At 41.1% G+C, this 22,978-nt stretch overlaps 1 protein-coding gene and 1 long non-coding RNA gene across 2 annotated transcripts in view; one reads left to right on the forward strand and one right to left on the reverse strand.

Moving 5' to 3' along the window:
- Nucleotides 1-8,240: 8,240 nt before the first annotated feature.
- LOC306994520 lies at nucleotides 8,241-10,024 on the reverse strand. Its single transcript, XR_013796693.1, has 3 exons — nucleotides 9,913-10,024; nucleotides 9,069-9,111; nucleotides 8,241-8,348 (listed from the first exon to the last, which is right to left on the reverse strand). It is a non-coding gene; the product is annotated as an uncharacterized lncRNA (long non-coding RNA).
- Nucleotides 9,674-22,978, forward strand: part of cdh8 (cadherin 8) — a 146,352-nt gene continuing 133,047 nt past the window's right edge. The window contains exon 1 of the mRNA XM_079605065.1: nucleotides 9,674-9,873. The gene's annotated coding sequence lies outside the window, so the exon portion shown is untranslated. The remainder of the gene's footprint in view (nucleotides 9,874-22,978) is intronic.

A 22,978-nucleotide genomic window follows, 5' to 3' on the forward strand; every position in this document is an offset into this window, starting at 1 on the left:
TTACTCAGTGGTAAATCCTGTAGTAAGACAGTCATTAACAAAAAGTGTGTTTTAGCAACTTAGCCTTGCTAAAACACACATATATGGGAGATGCAGAATGGATAAAAATAAATAAATAAATAAAAGAGGACTTTAATAAGCCCATTAATGGCATGTTTGAGTCATGCTCTTAACAAACTATGTTGTATTTCCTCTTTCCTTATTGTGAATAATAAATGTGTATCATTTTAATTAGCTTGTTACACAATGGAGACTAACTTAATGTAATAATTATTTGACGTAGCTACTTTTACACTCAGAATTATTCTTTGGCATCCTCACATACTAAACTGCATTTTTTTTTTTTGCCTGCTGGAGGTACGCAATTACGTTGTGTGCTGAGTGATGTTAACATTTAAGATAGCTGGTGAAAATGGGACTATCAAAGAGTCTAAAGGAGATACAAATAAGAATGGAAAGACAACTATGCGTTCATCCGAGTTTTTAAATGCAAAGCCGGTGTCTTAACGCAAAGAATATAATATTAGACATTTCATGACGGCTATTTTAGAGGTGTGTATAGCGATCCAAATACTCTTTTGAATATATTTCCGAACTTTTCAAATTAAATGCTCAATTAAACTCAAAATAAAACATTGCTGCAAAAACTTTCTCGTACTTCTATTTTTGAAGGCAAAATCACTAAAGACGGAGTGCCAGCGAAGGGATAGAAGGAGGCGGGAAAAGGAGAGGGTCAAGTTCACAAAAAAACCCTTCAAGTACCTGTCAGGGCTCCTTGGAGTAAAAAGATCAGGAGTGCTAAAGGCCCCGAAGGAGGAGGTAGAAGAGCACCTCCGTAAAGTGCACAGTGATCCAAGGCGAGAGGAAGAACTCGACCTGGAAGGAAAGCTGTGCAGCCCAGAGGAGCCGACCATCTCCTTTGATGACGGGGAGCCCAGATGGCAGGAAGTCAACGACTTCATCCGAAAGGCAAGGGGAAGATCTGCACCGGGTCCAAATGGAATTCCGTACAGAGTTTACAAGAACTGTGAGAGGCTGAGGAGACGTATTTGGAGGCTACTTAAGGTAGTGTGGAGGAAGAACCATCTGCCAGACAGTTTTCTTATTGCCGAGGGCTGCTTCATCCCCAAGCAGGAGGACTCTTCCAGCTTGAAAGACTTCCGCACAATCTCGCTGTTGAATGTAGAGGGGAAGGTGTTCTTCGGAATATTGGCGAAGAGGCTGACCCAGTTCTTGATTAACAACAAGTATATTGACCGGATGTACCATCTCTGTGATTCTGTTTGCAGCAGCGATGAACCTCCTTGTCAAGTCAGCGGAGAAGCCCAGACGGGGAGCTGTGCTGTCAAGTGGAGTCCAACAGGTCCCAGTCAGGGCCTTTATGGATGACTTGACAATAACAGCGAGGTCAGTCCCGGAGGGCAGATGGATCTTGGAAGATTTGGTAGAGCTCACTACAGCAGCTAGGATGGAGTTCAAACCCTCAAAATCGAGAAGCTTGGTACTGAAGCGGGGCCGTGTGCAGGACCGCTTCCGTTTTAAGATCGGTGAAGATACCATCCCAACAGTCACAGAGAAGCCAGTAAAGAGCTTAGGGAGGTGGTACAGCCGACCTTACTGACAAAGCAAGTGTGAAGGAGATGTTCAACCAAGCAGAAGAATGGCTGAAAGCCCTGGAGAGGAGTGGCAAGGTTTGGGGCTACCAACACGGCATCCTTCCAAGGCTCCTGTGGCCATTGCTTGTGTATGAGGTCCCCTTGACAACAGTGGAGGCTTTGGAAAGGAGAAAAACAGGCTTTGTCTGTCCCCAAAAGCTTTTGCTCTATAGGGCTCTACAGCTCAGGGAGCAAATTGCAATTGCCAATTACATCAGTCGTGGAGGAATTTAAGACAGCCAAAGTTCGGTTGGCCATGATGTTGCGCGACAGTAATGATCAGGCTGTGCGACAGGCCAACATTGTAGTGAAGACGGGACGGAAGTGGAAGGCCAGTGGAGCTCTGAGGGAAGCGGAGGAACGCTTACAGCATGCAGACATCATGGGCATGGTGACCCAGGGGAGGCTGGGCCTGGGAGCCATCACCCGAGCAAGCTGGAAGGAGGCAAGGGCAAAGGACCGGAAAGGGATGGTGAAGAAGGAGATTCGGGCTGTGGAGGAAGAGAGTAGACAAGCCAGGGCAGTAGCCATGAAACAGCAAGGCAGCTGGACCCGGTGGGAAAGTGTCAGAGGAAGATCCCTCAGTTGGAAGGACATCTGGAATATGGAGGGGCACCGAATAAAGTTGCTCCTTAGCTCCGTGTATGATGTCCTGCCAACACCAACAAACCTCCATAGATGGATACTGACAGAGGATCCTTTCTGTGCACTGTGCAAGAGGCCGACAAACCTGGAGCACATTCTGTCATTCTGTCGGGCAGGTCTGACTGAAGGGAGGTTCAGGTGGCGCCATGATCAGGTGCTGGCACAACTGGCCGATGGGCTAGAGAAGGAGAGGAAGCGGAAAAGAACCAAGGCCCAAGATAAAGGACCCCGCTTCATTAGCTTCCTCGGGCCTGGGGAGAAGGCAGGCAAGGAGGACAGATGTTTAGGGATCCTTGGTACGGCAGAGGACTGGGAGATGAGAGTTGACCTCGGAAGGCAACTCAAGTTTCCAGAGGAGATTGCCGTAACCAGCCTCCGACCAGATATCGTGCTCTGGTGTCAGGCAACAAGACAGATGGCCCTAATAGAGCTGACAGTACCCTGGGAGGAAAGGATCGAGGAGGCACATGAACGCAAGCTAGGGAAGTATCAGTCCCTCATCTCTGAGAGCCAGCAGAGGGGTTGGAGAGCCTGGAATCTACCGGTGGAGGTGGGTTGCAGGGGGTTCCCGGGAAAGTCACTTTGGAGAGCATTGGGGACGCTTGGGGTTAGAGGGGCAACCTGCAAGAACCTGGTGAACAATACAGCAAAGCAGGCAGAGACAGCATCCAGATGGCTGTGGTTGAAGAGGAGCGAGCGGTGGCTAAACCAGGCTGGCAGAGAGGGTGGGGGTCAGAGCTGAGTGGTAAAGTCCTGAATGACCGAGGGAGCAGTTCCAGGACGCTGGTTCTGCTGTCAAGCCCCATTGAGGTGTCGTGGGCTAGTTGACGAAACACCGGTGAAGTGGGGTGCCCACTTGAAAACCCAGTGAAGTCAACAAGTCTGAACCATGCGGCTCTGCCCTCAGTTGAAGACGTCTGAGGGGAGCGACTTCTATGCTAGCCACCCACATAAGGAGCAGGACGTAACCCCCGCCAAGTGTGGTGGCTGAGATATACCCTATCGTTTAAAGACATGATAAACTTTTGCTGTCATGACAAATCTATTTCAGAACCAGAATCTGGCTGCGGTCGCAGGCCAACCACCTGTTGCCGACCACTGATCTAGATTATAAATATAACCCTTGTTCCCTGAGAGGGAATGAGATGCTCATGCCTACATGTCTCCTTCAGACAATAAGCTGATGACGTCTATTGCAGCAACCCTTTTATACTTAAGGACTGCCAATCAATTGGTGTGTTTTGGGGTCCAAAACAACATTGGACCACCAATCAATAAATAAAAAAACTGAGGCATTTAAAAAAAAAAAATATGGCATCTTATTTTGTGTTATACAGAAGAAAGAAATGCATACTGGTTTGGAACAGCAATAATGACAGAGTTTTAAATTGTGGGTGAACTGTCACTTTAAACTGTCATTCATTCATGCAGCTGCTACAGTCTAGCACAAACAATGCAAGATAAGGCAAATATTAATGCTTAGGATTGGGTTTACTCTTGTTCTGGATTATGCATTTTGCAACGTATATTTTGAAGACGTGGATATTCTTCAAAGTTCCTGATACTTTAAATGTTATTCCTTCTACCTTCAAGTGGCTGATGTCAGTCATCACTGAAGTTATATCCCATCACAAGCAGATATCAATACTGCACTCTCAATTGATCCTTCTCCATTCCCCATAGTTAGTCTTGCTATTTTGGTCAAACTTTCCTAACGGCACTCATTCTGCTGCCAGAAGAAAAGCAAGTTAATTACAGATTAAGTGAATTACTTCAGGAAGTAAATAACATTGACATTTTGAATTAATAGTGAATTTATATCTAGTGATTGGCAATAAAAGGTCTCCAGTATGCCACGGGAAGATTACAGACAATATGTGAAACTGGGTAAATAAATATGTGAATTAAAGGTACAATATGTAAGAATTGTGTAATAAAATATCCAAAAATCACTTGCACAGTGTCATTATTTCAGAGAAATTCCCATTTTAAATAATTGGCCGTCCCGGAATCCCTGTTCACTTGTCGCCTGTCAATGATGTAATATCCGTGTTATCCCTAGTTTCCGCTCATAGTACTGCCAAACTAACCATGGCGACAGACGTGGACAACTGCGTATTGCGTATAACGTCTAGCTGCACCAAGCTTCACGCTGTTGTTGTTTCGTTCAAACATGATGGACCATGGCAAGCAGACTTTGGGAAAAAAGGAGAACCAAAACGAGGATCAATATCAGCGTGCCGTTTTCGAGATCCCGAGAACTCCACGTCCTTACATGCAAATGTACATAAAACTAATCTATGTTATATAGTTCAACCAGATGAAATGTTAGAATATGATCAGTATGTTATTCTAATGTTGAACAAATTAACACATAGAATTACATTATAACTTTCAACACACTCAAATGCAGTTTAGTGTGATAGTGTCACAGGTCGGGGCGGGCCAAGCCAGACTGCACCCGCCCCTGAAACCCGGGAACCACCTCGAGGAACGTGTCAAGGACCAGACAGACAAGGAAATAAAAGAGTAACAGTTTTCTTTATTAAGTTAAAAACAGTAAATTGGAAAAGTCCTAATTAAAATCTTCTTTCTTGCCGCCAGAGGAAGTTCGGTGGTCTTCTGGACCTGGGAGGGGGGGACCAATCGTGGCGGGCCTGTGGCTCGTTGAAGGGGGATCAGGGGGGAATACTCACACCGTCTAGGTAGGTCACTGGGTAAGTACTCTTTACAGGACTCAAGAGGGGGTCGTGGTTATACGGACCCCATTCGGGCCGGAACCAGTTAGGTATTCAGGGGACGGTTGCCTCAGACTAGGACGGGACGCAGGTGAACAGGTGAACGAGCGGACCGGGCCAGGAGAGGAAACAGGCAAGTATACCCCGGTAGGTGTCTTCTACGCCGGACAAGAGTGCGGCCTGTGGCACTTTCGACAAGGCGCGTCGCTTCGGCTGCTCGTTATGACAGTGCGGCCCGTCTGCCAGTAGGTGGAGTTGCTCAGGCGAGTATACCCTTCCAGAGTAGAACGGGGGTTGTTAGCCAGGGCGTGAGGAGACCTTTAGACAGCAGGGGGACACTTCGATTGAGACACGTGCTTCGGCTATTCCCTGGAACGACACAGTTAGCTGACACCAACAGGTGAGGATACTCAGGTGGGGTTACCCTTTCCTCAAGGGGGAGGCAGAACTTGAGTGAGGCCCGTAGGAACCTCCAGGCGGGAGTAACCCTTTTGGACGGGAGCCCCCCTTCGGCTGTGCACTGCGACGATACAGCAGACTTCAACTGTTAACAATACATGAGGCGTTCAGATATGATACCTTTCTCTCCGGACAGGAGCAGAGGCTTTCAATAGTGGAGACCACCAGGCGTGGAGGACACTTTGAGCGAAACGCTCCTCTTTGGCTGTGCATTGGAACAATACATCAAGGTTTAACTGTTCAACAGTATATGAATCATTCAGCTGAAATACCTTCTTTCTTTCTGAACAGGGCAGAGGCTTTCAAATAGGGGCGTGTGGAGACCACCAGGCGGGGAGGACACTTCGAGCGAAACGCTCCACTTTGGCTGTACACTGGAACGATACAGCAAGGTTTAACTGTTCAACAGTATATGAAACATTCAGCTGAAATACCTTCTCTCTTTCTGAACAGGGCAGAGGCGTTCAATAGGGCCATGTGGAGACCACCAGGCGGGGAGGACACTTCGAGCGAAACGCTCCACTTGGGCTGGGCACTGGAACAATACAGCAAGGTTTAACTGTTCAACAGTATATGAAACATTCAGCTGAACTACCTTCTTTCTTTCTGAACAGGGCAGAGGCTTTCAACAGGGGCGTGTGGAGACCACCAGGCGGGGAGGACACTTTGAGCGAACCGCTCCACTTTGGCTGTGCACTGTAACAAAGCACCAGGGTTTATCTGTTCAATAGTACATGAAACATTCCACATTGACGGAGCCGGGTTGTCTCGAAGTAGTAAGTTGGGCGCTTGTTGTATCAGAAGCCCTTCCTCGGAGACAGCGGGTGAACGACTGCAGGGGGAGAGTGCACAGCAGACTACTATTACTTCTCCACACAACAACTTCACTCCATAACACCGACCGTGTGAATCGTCACTTCAGGCACTGCATCTCCACTCGCACACCGTGCATTCGGGCCAGCACTCACCCACCGGTCTTTCTCCCACCCGATCAAATCTCGCCTTTTGCAAGGGCTCAACTTCTCTCCGGAGAAAGCAGAAGACGGGTGCAGCTATTGTCACATTCGGCAAAGGGGAGGACAGAAGTTGGAGACAGATCAACAATTCACTCGGTGTACTAGTTCAATCGTGCCACACACTTTCCAAACTCTCAACACCACTTCAGTGTTAGTGCATATAAACAACGGATCCTATACTCATCACTTTGCGCCCTTCCCACTGCTGACGATATTCCTTGGGTTTTCACTGACAAATCCTTCACTCTCTTCTTCCTACTTCTCAGCTTCGATCTTCGCCCGCTCCACAGCCCAGCCTCAATAAAAAGAACAACCTGTCAACAAACACAGTATCTCACGGGAGGAGAACCACCCTCACAGTCTGTTTCCTCTCTGTTTTAAAGCCCCATCAAGATACGTGTCCCTCTCACAGCGCTCCCTGTAATTACTCCACACCTGCTGTCAATCGGGCAATTGGCCTTGCTGCCATGGCAACAGATTCGCAGTGCATAGAGACGGATGTTCACTGGAAATCTCTAGATAACACTGCATTCACAAGGAACTTAGGCCACATTTACACATAGCCGGGTATTTAGAGAAACGAATATTTCCCCCCCTCCGTTTTCAATAATAACATTGTGCACACAACCCGCACAATACGCCGTCGAGTGCCGTCATAGCTATGCCAAACCTATGGGCGGCAGTGTAGGGAGAAGGATAAAGGCATGCAAACCAATCAGAATCCTCAGAATCAACAAGAGAGAACCTAAAACCCCGTTTCTCCCAGTTGACACGGCAACACATAACCGGCGTTTTCAGAAATCTCCACTTTGGCCGGAGTTTTTAGAAATAATCGTTTCCTGTGATAAAAACGGCGTTTTCGTGTAAATGACAGGCCAAAACGCAGGGAAATATCTGCGTTTTCCCATCGTGTAAAAGGGGCCTTAGTCCCGTTCTGATTTTTGTCACACCGTGACAATAGTGTAGACCAAGTGAAACATCACTGCGTTACCTCACAAGTTTAATTCGTCTAATAAACTAACCTGTGTGAGTAGTAATTCAGCACTTGCAGGTAGTTCGATAGAATGAAATGTCCTTATCCCTTTATATCCACTGGATTCGCATGTGGTGCTGATATGTCTCTTATTAGCAATCGCGCCCTTCTTCATACCACAGTCATGATAAAAACATTAATGCATTCACTCATATTAGATCCATCGGTTTGACGACAAGTTCCATAATTCCGCTGGAAATGTTGTGTCATCAACGCACGCCTTTGTTATTGTAAGAGGCTAGCGACCCCTAGCAACGAAAAAAAAAATACATATTCTGTCTTTAAATGTAAAAATTCAGAATCAATGTCACAAAATAGAAAAAAAAGTATTTTTAGAGATTATTATAACACTGTAATGCAACCACATTCAGTCAAATTTCACAACATATCACTTAGATAATTCCCATGTTAAGAAATTAAAGTAAATGATGCAAAACATGTTAAAATTAAATGTGATTAGACTCTCAAGCACGCATTATAGCATGAGTCATATAGACTATAAAGTTGTGCGTCTATGAGCAGAGGTATACAAAGCTTCAATGTGCAACGACATGTCTGATGGACCAAGCAGGATTGTCAGACAAAATTGCTATAAGTTTGAAGAAATGAAAAAACAAACAAACAAACAAAAAACATACAGGCATTTGTGTGAAATGTACTTACATATGCACATAATGCACTTTTAAGGCTGTCAGTGAGCTCTGGTCACTGTCTCTCCTTTGCCTTTGATTATCTTTAGGAGTCTTTCGACTGCCGACAGGATTCCACCTATTTGGGCGCAGAAGCTGGAAGCAGCAGGAAGCTGCAAGGAGTCAAGGCGTACAAATCTTCCAAAGACCACTAACCAAGGGTTGAAAAATACATTTATCTTATTTTTTATTTTTTTTCAGGACATCATTTAAAGACTCAGACCCCTCATATTTATTGATAATTACTGATACACATTTTCCATTAAGGTCTAGAGTCAGTCTTTAAATACTGGTTCTCAAACCGCTTTATCTGCCATCTTGATACTGTTGAAATGATCAAATGTGTAGTGACCCTCTGTGCAGGGCACACATCATGACTGAGCATAACCATAAGGTCAAAACAGGGCGTGGCAACCAAACAGGCATAGTTTATCTTGTCATGAAGAATATTTTAAAGCCATCTTTTTCTTCTTTTTGGAGCATGACAATTTCAGTTATTTTCCTTGTAAGTAATCCTTGAGTATTGTATTTTATATGCTAAAGTTTGATAGTTGTGCATTTTGCACATATCTGATATAATTGAACACTGGTTGTGACATTTGCCTTGATTTGGTATGTAGCTCAAAAGTAGTAGGCCTATGTTTTTGAAAATGTGTTTTTGTAGAAAATGTGCGCTGAGGTAGGCTACAGTTCAGATGATCGTCAGTGTGGTTTGCAATTGTTTTGAACACAAAAATTAACTGTTATTTATTGATGACGAAATATTCACATCTTTGCATAATCTTGGTTACACTTGTATGCATTTCTCATTGCATTCTCTCAGAATACACTACCTTGGGAGAGCAGCTGGTATTCTTCACATCTCTTGCAATACCCCTGTGGCAGAAAAACAAGCGCTGTTCTGTGTATAAAGTTTTCGTGGTAAATCCAAAGTGACAAAAACATGAATAAAACAATAATGCTGACATCTCGTCCTGAGTCATCATCACCTAGTCACAGCCAGCTGCTGGCAGTACTCACGTTAATGATGCAAATGTACTGAAAATGTACTCAACATTATAATGCAAAAATAGATCCAAAGGGGCAACAATAATGAAAATACTACATAATATCCATAATATGAGTTAAACTTAATGCACCATAAGCCAGTTCAATTAGGCTATGTAAAATTAGATTATTATTTACCGGACTCAGACTACAGTATTTAAAAGCCTATTAAGACATATTTACCCCTCCTGACAAATATATATATATATATAAATAATAATAATAATTCGTCCACCATCCACCAGGGCATCGGGCTGTTTCGATGCTCGCCCAGATTATCTCACCGTAGTGAGTGGCGTTTACAGCAAGACACGTTTTATCCGGGGCACCCAATTGTATCAAACAAATTTGATATTCAGGATTTTAAATCGGGGTGATTACGTCAGTTATTTTACAATAGCCAATGAGAGAAGTGAAGGAGAGCACTTTTGAAATTGCGACCGCGAACCTGCTTTGATGGTCCGTTGAACCAAGAGAAGGCGGAAACTGTTGCAACAACAGGACTGCTTGTAACGTGTATAACGAAAAAATTACAGCCGTACGGACAAAGAGAAGAGTTGGGATAAGTCGCCCTGGTTTTGAACATACTGGGTGAGTGTAGAAACTACTGCTAGCAAATGTAAACATTACCTGTTGAGACATTAATGACGATCTGCTACGATCCGAGTCCCCGCGTGAGATCACGTGAGGTGCTTCTTGCATGATATTGTTGTGAGTGATGTGCAACAATTTTCAACTCTTGTATGTGTGCATGTTTGAAATTTGAGAGGGGGGAAACAATCTGTGAAGATTCTCATTATGTCTCCTTACGGTTAATATTTAAAATCTCCTGTAGTCTGAGCATGGCTTTGTAAGTTCAGGGGGATACAATAATCACTGGGTACAGTTCGGACACTTTTTGCTTTTTCCGTAACCACACCAAAACTAGGTAGGCTACTGAAAAGAGGTGATTTTTTTCATATGACATTTCCTTTAGGCCTACTTTTCTACTAAAATATTAATAATTATTAACATCCATAAGTAGGCCTAGGTCATATTTGCCACAGTTAGCTCATAAACACAATACGCTTTTTTGTTCCAACTGTACCAAAATTGAATATTGCTCTAATACGCATGTGCGAAGAAAATATCACAGCAGATTTGTTGGGCACGCACGTGTTTCAACCCCTGTGCCAACTGTACCCAGTACAAGTTCAACATTTTAATAATGACAAAAATGCTAAGATAACTAACCTAAATAGTAGCTACCAAAGATGGTAGGCTACAAACCTAAATCTATTATATACTTTTTACATTGAAATATGTTCTTAAACCTTCAACTTTAAAGTTGATATCAATCAACGTCCACATGACAAACTAAATTTCGGCTGCATCCGAAATTGCATTGGCTACTCTCTTGAGGTGCTTATTTTGAATAAGTAATTAATTCACGACAGATGAGTGAGTGTTTGTGTAGTATGAATGTAATCTGGACGTACATTCGCCATGCTGTCATTATCAAATGACCTACCAGTGTCAGTAACTTCAAATGTTCTAGTTTGTATAGCAATCATGGTGCACAAAATATAAAAAAAGCTACTGCTAAAATCACTGCATAAACTGCGGGGTAAAAACTAAGCTCCAACTAATTTTAAAATATTGTACAACCTTTTAAATCAATTTGAATCTTTGGAAGCATAAATTTATTCATAACATATAATAGAGAGGAACAGTGGTGTCAAGTATTTGAGTAAATGCAATTAATGTACTTGTGTACTACTATATTTGTATGAGTAATGCAATTAAACATTATATTTTGCATGGCACCTATTTTTTTTCTGCAGCGCTTTATATCTGTTACAAAAGAAGCAATATCAGCATACACTGAAGTTACTTGTCTATTTTGCCCTTGCTCACAGAAACTTGTCAACAAGGCTACTTTAAAGGAGAACTCCGGTCAATTTTAACATTGAGCTCAATTTTTGGTAAATTTGGAGTGCTGTCAATACAGAGAACAACGACAAAAATCGGTGTTGCCTACACCGTGTTATCCTATTTTTAAAATTTGCACCTTCTATTTTTTTTTGCCTTTAGGTGCACACCAGTATTGTTTTTTTCTAAGGCATGTTTATAAGCGAATTAAATGTTTAATTGAACTAAGGCCTAATCCTGGCTAAATCTAAGCCCTGTCTGTGAAACCAGACCTATGACTTTTAATGAAGTAGTACTGAAATTGGTGACTTGAGGTATCTGTACTTGTACTCAAGTATGGTTCAGGTACTTTTTACACCTATGGAGAGGAATACAATAAACTGTCATCTCACCTATTTGGCATAATTGTAATATAAAGGAGATTGAGGACATGGATGGAATGTGTTCCTTTGAAGCAGACTAGCTCACAGCATGTAATCTAGATGATCAGACAAAATAACAACACTGGTAAAAAGGAAAATCTGATTTTTTGAGACACAACATGAATAAATAAACAAACGGAAAACCTGGAGGGAAAACTTGAAGCTATTAAAGTGGGATATCTCGTATTCAATGGAGAGCTGCAGGCTGTTGCCATCAATCAATTCAACTGGCTTTAGCAGGTGCGGAAATTGAGAAACTGTGTATAGCTGCATATTAAACACCGACATTCAGCCATTTAATTTAGGAAGATATAGATAACAGGCCACCATTCATATACATCTAATTCATTTCCGTTCAGATATTCTAAATCATTCATTTCGAACATTTTGCTTTGTCAAATGCAAAAAAGAAAAAAGTGTCTTAGTTTTGGCTAATTTATCAACATCCTACTTTAATGACAGCTATAATTCAGCTCATTAGAAACTTATTGTTAAACGTATGGTCATTTATAACAATTATAAGTGATGACTATGAAAAAGCAGCCCCATGTTGGCCAGTTGAGCACCCTTAATAAGCAACATGAGATATTCTCTAGTTTAGATCTTCAACAGATGCTTACACTTGTCTCTACTCGACAATAACACATCCAATTTAGGGCCTGTATTGAATCACTGCCACAAACCAAAGAGTGTTGTCCGGAACGCTAAGAATTGAGAGACATCTGGAAATATGTTTCAGTAAAGTGGTTCACAGTTAAACATTTCCTTTAAAAATATTTTAAGAAGAAGAGCTTCAAATTGTAGGTCCCATTTTGTGCTCCGTTCATTAAAAGTGCCATTTATTTTTTCAAAATAAGTATTGATTCCTTTTTTTATGTGTGTCGGGCGGGCATGTGGTGGACCTTAATTAAAGAATGTTGAAATAGAGGATGGCAGAAGGACAGGAGGTTTGGACGGTGTTCAAGAGCAGTACAGAAGGGTATAATCTCCTGTGTTGACATGGTTAATTAGCCCAGGTTAGAGGGAAGAGAGGTTGATCATATATCACACTCTTATTCACAGCTCCATTTACTATTCCACTTTAGGGAATTCTTTTCTCTTTACCCCTCACTGTAAGAGGGTTTGAGGAGATGAGCATTGTGTGCCTGGGTGGAGAGGACACATACGAAAGTCAAATATTCATTTGTTTAATTTTATAATGAGCACGAACAGAGGAAAAACAGGCCTAACATTCCAGTGGGCCTAATTAAAATTGGTGAAAGCTTGAGAAAAGGAGTTGCACTGAGGTGATTTTAGACGCAGCTCAAATGAGAAGACCTAATTAAGGAGACTGATGGCCTTTACTTAGAAGCCGCCTGAGATGTGTCCAGCACTTTGTGTTTGTCCCCACAGCAGATCACTTTGATTAACCACTTTCTGTATCAAGTCTGGCAGGACAATTAATAAATAAGGTCCAGTTAGAGAGAAAAAAAAGAAATACAAAACAATTATATTAATTATGATGATTGTGATGATAATACATATAGCTAGAAGCTGCAATCAGGAGGCAAAGCATAATATAACATTAAGCTCAGACTTCATTGTACTGAGTATAAGGCAAAGTCAATAAATAGAAAAAAACGTCTTGATCATTCAATCCAAAATTCAGACGTCTCATTATAAACCAAGATCCGTATCCCTCAAGCCACACAGGGACGTGGCTTTTGGTTTGCTTTTAAAGATGAATGCAATTTAAATGTTAAACCAATGGTTGGGTTTCTCCATATGACCCAACCATGGGTTGAAACAACCGTGCAGTTAAAGGAGAACTCCGGTGCAAAATGAACCTTTGGTCTAATTACACATTGTTACCTAGTCAACCGTTATCTGAGATTTGTTTTCATGATTATCGAATGTAAATAGTTTTATCTCTAAAAACAGTTTAGCCTATAACGCTAGTATAACGCTAGTATATGGGGCATGGAGTAATGACAAATAAAAATCGCTTGTTAATACCACTAACAAGGCTCAAAATAGCCCCACACTAACACGGTAGCATAATGAGGGTCCCTACATGCAAACCGAAGCATTGAGAACTTTGACAGTGTCCAAACAGTTTAATAAGAAGATATTTTATACATACAGTCAACTTCACGTATACAAGCAGAATCCATCTTGGAAAAACAGTCTCTATCAATCGATCTACGAACCACCGATCCAAATGCGCTGAACTGTGTAGAATCTCATATGGTCCAGCGCATTTGGATCGGTGGTTCGTAGATCGATTGATAGAGACTGTTTTTCCAAGATGGATTCTGCTTGTATACGTGAAGTTGACTGTATGTATAAAATATCTTCTTATTAAACTGTTTGGACACTGTCAAAGTTCTCAATGCTTCGGTTTGCATGTAGGGACCCTCATTATGCTACCGTGTTAGTGTGGGGCTATTTTGAGCCTTGTTAGTGGTATTAACAAGCGATTTTTATTTGTCATTACTCCATGCCCCATATACTAGCGTTATACTAGCGTTATAGGCTAAACTGTTTTTAGAGATAAAACTATTTACATTCGATAATCATGAAAACAAATCTCAGATAACGGTTGACTAGGTAACAATGTGTAATTAGACCAAAGGTTCATTTTGCACCGGAGTTCTCCTTTAACAACTTTCGTTACAAAAGGCCAAATGTGGCAAAAAGAGCATCAATACTGTTTGGTCTCCTCTGGTCATGTTTGTTGATGCATTACATGAGAACCGTTCTACCGAAAAGCTTTTAATAGTGTTTGACCAGCATGGACAATTTATTGACATATTTAACATTATCTTTGTTTGGGGTTGCCTATCCCTGATTTTTAGGTACATTAAGTGTTAGCAGTGTGAGTTGCTGTTGTGACGTCACGATTGTGTTGCATTGTGGTCTATGGATCTGCCTGAAGTGCACATATGAGTATTCTCTCTCCCTTTGTCAAAATCAAGGGTTCTAGTGTCTTTTAGGGAAGGCGAAAACAAAAAAAATTATTGACCGACCACCGAGCCTCATTAGCCGGTTGAAACCGGTTAACCGATTAGTTTAAAATATGCTACGCTATTTGAAATAACAGCCATTGAGCCGCGCCTGCAATTTCGCAACTCTGTCGCATCTTCTCTGCCGCTCTGCCTCCTGCTCACACACACACACACACACCCCGGCGCCGCCCTCCCGCTCACACACACACACACACACACCCCGGCGCCGCCCTCCCGCTAACACACACAGACACACACACACACCCCGGCGCAGCCCTTCCACTCACGTCACTTTTTTAAAATCCCCAACAGCGCGAAACATGAGTCCCGCAAACGCTTGTATGTAATCGGCGGACAAATGGCTCCTTAGTTTCAAAATAAAGGCGTTTGTCTAGCGTTAGAAGCTCATTTGAAACATTGCCGCGGCTCATTTAAGAAAATGACAGCTCCGAACCAAAGAGACGCCGCTTTAGTTTGAAGTAGTGCTACCAATAATAAAGAAAGATGATGATCATCATCACCTTATCTGTTACCACTGAAATGTAGATGTAATGTATTTCCATATTTAAGCGCTGAATCATACAAGTTGCAACTTACATCTGTGTCATTCTGTTTGGTGAAATGGTCCCACACACTACTTTGCATGCTTACTCCTGTCGTCTGCCCTGGCTCTAACCTCGAGTGTGTTAGCCTGTAGTCTTTACTGTTCGCAAACCTTGTGAGCGCGCAAACCCAAACGCTGTGACCTCGCGCCAAATGTTTTTATTGGTTTAAGTACAAACGGGCGAGTTATGATAAATTGAGTGTGAGGGATTTGTTCACTTCACACAAAAAGATCTTGGAATGAGATGCTAACAGTAGTAGCGTTTACTCCACTGTCTATAATAGACTAATTTAGAGATCACTTTTTTTTTTTTTTTTACCGACTACCAACAACTTTGATCGGTTAACGTTGATACGGTCAACCATCGGTCAAACGGTCATCGGTTAACATCCCTAGTGTCTTTCCAAATAAATTCTCCTTATCCTCTTGACGAAGTTGAACGTACTTCAAAATGGCCACGGAAATTCCACCGAGGGGGACTGCTTAGGGAAGTTTGCAAGTGTTTATCTAAGAGTAGAGTTAAACAAAGCCTATATGTGACCCTATAAATCTAATGACCAGTTTCATGACCACTAGGTGGCGCTGTCCCTATATTGTTGTTGTACCATGAGGCCATGAGGGCAATACAAGGCTTGTTTGAGGTGCGCCTCTCCTCACCTGAAATGTAAGCAAGAGTAGGCGGCTGCAGTGAGGGGAGATGCACTGATAATGTGGTGTTTGATTTTGGTTCATTTACCCTGTTAGTGATTTTCAGGACACACGTAAAGACACGTGACTTCAGAATATGACGTGTAATGTATCCGCAGACCAAAAGAGAGAAATTGTAGATCATAAGCAATCTAAAGACACTATGGATACATTACACGTCACATCCTGACGTCACGTGTCTTTGTGTGTATATATCAGCCATATATATATATATATGTATATATTTTGTTTTTAATCAAACATTTTAAAATAACAATATATCACTTTTTTTTTAGGACAAGCATGATAACTTTGAACCATCAAACCATTTAGCCTAGTTGCAGAGCAAATGTCCTACATTTCTTATCATGAACACAGCAGGAAGTGCAGGGGACTTTTAATTAGTTTTTTTTTTTTTTTTAAGAGAGAAAATAAGGCCTTTTGGAATCCTGTGGCCTGCCTATGTTGATTTATTTTATAATTTTTTTTATGGACTAAATGGAAATGGAAATGAACACGTGATCTGGGATTTACAACCTTTTTTTCATATTCTTTTTTGTATTAATTGTGTAGTGGATTATTTTGGACACCAAATGAAGTATTTCAGGACAAGGGGACAACAGTCTTGGTGAGATCTTTTTTTTTTTGTCTTCTGTTGTTTTGCTTTGAGTGGAATTTTCCTCTTAAAGGAAATTACTTTAATGGTGCGTTCACACCGTGAATAGCGCGCCAGGCGCGAGTGATTTCAATGTTAAGTCAATGCAAAGACGCGTTACGCGCGTAAAAAAAATCCTGCGGCACGAATGAGGCGTAGATTGTGGCGTGGTAGAGACGAATACTCCTCATTCCCGTGTCAAGTTCGCGCAAATTGAGTGCCTGGCGCGTTACGCGCGAATTCGCTTCTGCCGCCCGAGTTGAAAAATCTGAACTTCTGCGTCAATTCGCGCCCCGTTAACCAATCAGGAGCATGCTTGCTTCATGTGGCATAAAGTGACATAGGATTATGATCGCTCCGATGCGGGACAGCAGGTCATCAAACTGGGCGCGGGACAGGCGGAAGTACCGCTGAAAGCGACCGTCATCCAGGCACAGCTCCTGGAGCAAATGGTGGAAAAACTCGCCAAACTGGGTTCGCCTCCGAAGGGTCTGGTGAACCCAAATACGGCGACGATGATCCCTACGCCACCGTTTTGCTCTCCAGAGCAAATACAGAGCGGTGACTCTCTCGATAAATGATCTATCAACATCACACATCTTGTAAAAAGATGGCCGGCAAATGGTTTAGAAACTTTTGGAACTTTCGCCTCTAAAGCACGTCTATTTCGCTTCAAACTTATGTTTTTATTATGCTATTATACTTATGCTCTTGACGCACGAATGGACACAAAGTGGTCAAGCGTATAACTAGACTAGACGCGGCAGGCGTGAATTTGATGCGCTATTCGCGTCCGGTGTGAACGCATAGCAAGTCTTCTTTTTTTTTTACGGGAAGCAAATGGTGGATTTACTGCTCCTTTAAACTTGATTTTTGATTCTTGAACATATGAGAAAACAAGATGCACATGGATTGTCATGACAATGGCAAGCAAAGCTTATAGTGGTTCTGTTGTGGAGTGTTCTGAATGTAGGGTAGATTGTGTAAACTTGCAGTGTGAGACTGAAGAGCCAGTGCCCAATCAAAACATATAGTGCGAGCCATTGCGTGAGCCAGTTTTAAATCAGTAATCGGACATATTAGTTTAATCATCATAGCTACATTATTCAAGAACAACAATAAAGTGAATTGTATGTGGTTGATTCCTATGCTCAAATAATGATTCAACAACATCAGATAAGTCCCGATTTAAGTGAGACCTTATGCATGGCTCTTACAACTGTACCCTGTTTTTAGCAGTTACCATTAATCAGTTTTGAAGGGCCACACATCCAAATAATGGGCCTTAAAAGTGATTAATCATCTATTGAGAGAGAATTTGAGATGTTAGTCCCATAACAATAAATCACCCTCATACTTAAAATATTGAAATAGTGACACCAATAAAACAATACATATCTTCCTCTCTGACCTATAGCATGACAAATGGATAATCATTATCAACTTCCAATTTACTACGAAATAAGGAAATATTCAGCTATGATAAATTCTGAAGGATATCAGAATGTCAGTGAGGCCGGCTATCAGTTCCTTACTAGTATTTACAACACATACACGGGGGAATGACAGAGCAAGTTTTACCGTTTATAACATCAAGTGAACATATTTAAGATATTTCCAGAGCTACTAGACCCATTAAAAAACTCTTTATGTGAACATTAGAAAATATAATATTGGACTATCATTAAGTAGTTATGATTCTTAGCCATCTGTGAGGGCCGGTATTTCTTGTCTGTGTTTCGTTGGTGGGTTATAGATGGTGCAGCTCGCTTTCATTTGGACTAATCACCTAATGTCTTTACTCATTATAAGTGCATTTCACTGTTAAATAACCTATAATTTGCCATATTCAACCCATATGTCTGATCTTGCTTTACAAGGCACTAATACTCTTAAGTGTAGTGCAAATCAAGGCTCACAAATTACTTTCAGGAATCGTTTTAAGGCATTCCAGTGTGGCTTTCTTACTGTGTAAACACCATAAGCATTATTAAGTGAGATGTGAACCTCATAATTAGTTTTATATACTTTAGCAAAACAAGTTTGTTTTGATCTGACATAGTTCAGTTTGCCTTGGGAGAAAGCAAACTGCCTAATTTTTCCTCAGGGGTTTTAGATGAGGTTTCATCTTGTAAAGAGGACATCAATTGCCGAATCCTATAACTGCCAAGCAAGCTATGCCACTCACATCCATCAAGCGGTGGAGGCTTGAGTAGTTTATTAATACACCACATTATGTATATGAGATGTTTGCTTCTCTTTCTCTTTCACACACTCATTCTCACTTCCCTTTTTTCATTATTCTTACAGTTCATCTTGCCCTCGACATTGAAGGGGTTCTATCTTTGTGTTTTTATGACACAATGCTAGAACTGGCGCTAATCTTAATCGATGACACCGTTACTCATCTGCTAAAAGCTACCTAAATTTATCCACTAGCAAAGCATACTCAGACTAATAGCAATTGCTTTCTGACACTCGTCCTTGAGAGGATGCCGGGAATGCAGCAAGAGGGCAGGAAGTATCATCTTAATGCCTTAAAGCTACACTATATATCTCTGTGAAGAGTACACACGTCTCACAGGCATTAGTGCAGCTGTATACATGCTCGAGATTCTTCACATCTGCATCAAACATATACCGTAATGTTTAAAAAGAGCTCTTTGAGTTTTGAAGCAGGGTCTGGTGCACAGATGTACATGTTAATATAAATACACAATTTCTGTGTTTGAGACTTGAGAGTGGAAATGCAGGATTTTTGTGGTACTTCAGACACCGTAAGAATAGTCAGATTTGCATTTCACACAGGCTATTTCAAACATTAAGTGCCAGAAACGGTTAGGCCTGAACTCCAGCTAAAAAGACTAGCTTGAAGTGGTTTATTAAAGGTCAGGCTGGTTTATGCTAGTTGTTAAAGTCTTGATGATATTTATTCCGTATTGTTACATACGTCTTGATAATACTGTTTCTCGAAAAACAATAAATTGTATAGAACTTCATTATATCCATCAGTTGTTGATTGGATTTTGAGACGTGTGTATTCCACTTTAAAAGGACTGTGAGCTTAAAGTCGATTGTGGAGGGACGTGGTTTAAGCGGACTAAACGATTGGACAAGACCGACATATGTTACCAGATAGAAAGACTTGTTTTTCCTCGAATTATGGCATTTTTATAAAATATTAATAAGTAAAAAATAAATAAATTAAATACATGGATGAATCGTTCACAATAAGATATATAACATGCATTTACAAAATAAATAGGGTGAATTTTAATTTAATGCAGATTGTAAAGCCGATCGACAAGCATGGCTTTTTGAATAGCTGGTTAAGCTACTTAAATGGTTAGTTTACCAAAAATTTTAATTTTGTCATTATTTACTTATATTATTACTTAAACCTGTAGAAGTTGTGTTCTTCTGTTGAACCAAACAGTTGACGGTACCCATTCATTGACTGATTTTGTTCCTACTTTGGAAGTCAATGGGTGCCGTCAACTGTTTGGCTACCACCAACATTCTTTAAAATATCATCTTTTGTTTTCAACAGAAGAAAGAAACTCATACAGGTTTGGAACAACTTGAGGGTAAGTATTTTTTTAATTTTTAAGTGCTATCATCAAGTAAAATGCAGCTTAGTGCTATAGGCTGAGAATTCATTTTAATTCCCATGGGGACCTGTGTGGCTGTCCTAATTATTATATAGAAGCCTTTGATCCTCTTTTCTGAATCCTGTGATTGTTAGATGCCTCTTTAGATATATGCAGCACAGACTAGGAAATTTGCTAAATAGGTTTGCCCCCTTTTATATAATTAATTATGAATCAAAGTATTCAGTAGGGTTGTTAAACTGTGTCCATCTTTAATGATATTAGTGGTGGAATGTCTAGCACATATACTAGTTAGCACAGTATAGAAAATTTGAGCAAACTCAGTTCCACCATTTGAGCGTCAGAGGCGAAATTACATACTCTCCTGAGTACGTACATATTTTAAATGAGCAATTACTTCATGACCACTAAAAAACTACGTTCTATATAGTATGAGTGTGTGTAGTTTGAATGTAATCTGGACATACTTCATTCACCATGTTGTCATTATCATGTGACCTACCAGCGTCAGTTATGTCACTTCACTGCCATTCATAATCCTCTCCCATGACCTCATGGAAAGTGTTCATCATATGCTCACTTCAGAATCTTGCCGGAAGAAGTAGGTCTTCCGGATACTTTTTGCCTATAGAGGGTATGCATTGACGACACTTTCCCGCAGGAACTTCACCATATCTAGAAATTGGCATGGGGTACTTTCCATAAGATCATCTCTCAATGCAAATCAAACCAGCTATTATGCTAACTGAAATAAAACCATGCCAATCTCTAGTTATGGTGAAGGATATGTGATGATGTGGGACTATTTTAATGCCAAAGGCCAAGGCAACTTTATCAGGATGCATAGGATCCTGGATCCATGAAAGAACTGGTCTTTAAAAAAAAAAATCTGCCTGCATCTGAGAATTTAACATAGGGGTGTATTGACTTATGCCACCTGTATTTTAAGGAAGAACTTTTATTTACGATACATTATTCATTTACAAAGAAAATTGGTGTCCTTAAATGTTGGATTTTTTTAAATTCAGACATTAAGATCCATTTTAAAAATATGTGTTTTTTGTATTCTTCTTTTTAGTCAACTTCAGCATGGGTGTAGCTATTCACTTATGCTTAGTACTGTGTATATATACTGTATATACACACACACACACATCATGTCGCCCAGCCTTAAAACGTGTATAGTTTTTTTGTCAGTGTGTTTATTTATAAACATATAATTATGCAGAATATACAATGGTAAATATTAAATTGATGAGTTGGCAATACAATATATACAGTGCTGCTGCTAGCCATTTTGGTGCCCTAAGCATAATTCCTTTATCTTATCTATGTATATTTTCTATTATTTTAATTCTTTTTATAACTTTTACTTAATTTGTTTTCCCTGCTTTTTATGTTATTTTATGATCATTTTAAATGAAATAACTATAAATAAACATGCATTGTCTTGCCATACTCTTTTATAAGTACTGTGAATTCGGACATACTTCTTTTGTCACATACTGTTTTTGGCCTACTATATAGTAGGGAAGTATGTGATTTCAGATGCAGCCACAGTGATTGACAGCACTTGCCTCTGTGTACTCCTCCCACGCTGTAATTGACTTGGCTGGGGCAGCTGTGTGTCTGTGTGAGTGTCTTCCTTAAATGGCTATTAATTAGCATTAGAGAGCGCAGTCTGCTCACACCTCGCCTCTCTTAATCCTGAGCGTGTGGCTTTTCGTGAATCCATTAGCCACAGCGTGGAAGTCGCTTCTGCGCCAGAGTCAATTACTTTATTCATGCCGCTTTACTGTTTTGGAGACTCAGCTTTGACATTGTCAGCAGCCAGACTGAAACAAAAGCATAAAAAGGAACCAGCCACTTTTACATTTCAGACCTCGTTTGATTGATTTCACATTTGCTTTTCATAGTATTTGTTGTTGGCCATTAGCCTCTTCATTCTCATTAGATATAATGCTTTAACCCCACCATGAACAGTTTACAAACAGTCACTTTCTTGTGCACTTATTACACTGTAATATTTTTTTCTGTCTTAAGATAATGTAAATATGCTCTGTCTAGAACACTCGTGTGTTGGATTTTCAAGCATTATTTTAAGTGTGAGCAGGTTACATTCTTCGTCACATGTTTGGTGTTGCTACTAAAATGCTCGTCTTTCAGCTTTTGGCTGAGCTCCCAAATCCAAACCCCATTAAGAAGTACATCTAAAAGCTTTCAGATTGCCAGTGAGGGGAAAGCCCATCCCCTCGGTATGAAATTAGATTGTACCCTGCTACTATGAGGAAACACGTGTTTCTTCATTCCCAGGAGGAGCTGTCACTTCCTCGACGCGATGCTTTGCCATATGGGACCTGTGGCTGTTTATGTTGTCCGTAGCTGTTTGTGGGGCAATATTTCCTACTTTACCGCCAACCTCCCATTTATTAGTGACAAAGCTCGCTGCAATAGTCTGTACTGACCTATTCGTGACTGGCACTGGCATTTAAGAAATACCAACAAGAAGGCAGTGCAAACTGACAGGGTGGACTGGAGGAGTGGCGCGTAGCATTTTAAACTGCAAATGTTGGAGACGACAGGCTGTCACACTATTCCTTTCCACCAGGCCTTACACCCAAAGAGTTAGCGGGGCTCATCGGTAGATGATGAGTAACACGGGAGGTCACCTGCACTGTTGAGATCGCTCAACGGTAGACTTTGGAATTTTCCTCTGGCCAGTCGGAAAATTGAAGCTAGAGAAGGTCAGATCTTCGTGTTTTGGAATGGCTCCATCTACATTGCAACATATTAGTCACAAATGAACTCATTAACACTAC

The sequence above is a fragment of the Phoxinus phoxinus genome, assembly GCF_949152265.1.
Source record: "Phoxinus phoxinus genome assembly, chromosome: 2".
Taxonomy (NCBI): Eukaryota; Metazoa; Chordata; class Actinopteri; order Cypriniformes; family Leuciscidae; genus Phoxinus; species Phoxinus phoxinus.